Source organism: Priapulus caudatus, unplaced genomic scaffold (genome assembly GCF_000485595.1).
Source record: "Priapulus caudatus unplaced genomic scaffold, Priapulus_caudatus-5.0.1 Scaffold607, whole genome shotgun sequence".
Lineage (NCBI taxonomy): Eukaryota > Metazoa > Priapulida > Priapulimorpha > Priapulimorphida > Priapulidae > Priapulus > Priapulus caudatus.
This window is the reverse complement of record NW_014577668.1, coordinates 13,250-14,283: the sequence shown is the minus strand read 5'-3', so window position 1 is coordinate 14,283 and position 1,034 is coordinate 13,250. Positions and strand designations below refer to the sequence as shown.

The 1,034-nt window shown below is 44.7% G+C and overlaps 1 protein-coding gene across 1 annotated transcript in view; it reads right to left on the bottom strand.

Moving 5' to 3' along the window:
* Positions 1 to 1,034, bottom strand: part of LOC106812086 (protein patched homolog 1-like) — a 14,912-nt gene that overhangs the window by 11,922 nt on the left and 1,956 nt on the right. The gene's annotated exons all lie outside the window — the stretch shown is intronic.

The window sequence follows — 1,034 nt, the reverse complement described above, 5'->3', positions numbered from 1 at the left end:
TAATAATATATATAATAACAATATATATAATAACAATATATATAATAATAATATATATAATAATAATACATATAATAATAATATATATGATATTATATACAGCTCAGTGACGTGGACCACTGATCACTATATACTAACTATAGACTAATATACTATAACTATTACTATAACTATACTTAATTTATTACTATAACTATATAGACTGTTAGTATATACAGCTCAGTATAGAGACCAGTGGCATGGACGAGCGCAGGTTGCACTACTAGCGCTACGTACGCTCATAGGGTCTATGTCCCCCTGGGTACTGCCGGGGTACTGCCGGAACGTACCCTGGGTACGGTCCGGTATACCGGAACGTACCCTGGTCACTATCTGATATGGTTAGGGTTAGGGTTAGGGTTAGGGAGTAGGCGTAGGCGCCAGACTCGTTAGTGGAGTAGGCGAGGTACGGTCCGGCATATTAGATAGTACCAGGGTATACCGGACCGTACCCAGAGTACGTTCCGGTATACCGGACCGTACCCAGGGTACGTTCCGGCAGTACCCCGGGGGACATGCACCCTCTCAGCTGCACTACTAGCGCTATACGTACCACGACCGCAGCTAGCCAGGGATTCATGAGTACGAGTGTGATGATGATGAAGGTTACGAGCGTCGTGACGATGAGAGCCACCATCAGGTAGTGTCGCAGATGCATGTACTGCTCCCAGAACGTGAACGGCACTCCTGCAACACACACACACACACATACACGTATGACGTACGTTCACTAGCAACGCACAATATATTCAAAGATAATGCATACGCAATAAACAGTAGAACGTAAGAATGATTATTATCAAGAATTATTTTTGCATGCATATATATATATGCAGTAGCACTAGCAGCAGCAGCAGCAGTAGCAGCAGCAACAGCAACACCATCAGCAGCAGCAGTAGCAACAGCAGTAGCAGCAGCAGCAGCAGCAGCAGTAACAACAGTAGTAGCAGCAGTAGCAGCAGCAGTAGCAGCAGCAGCAGCAGCAGCAGTAACAA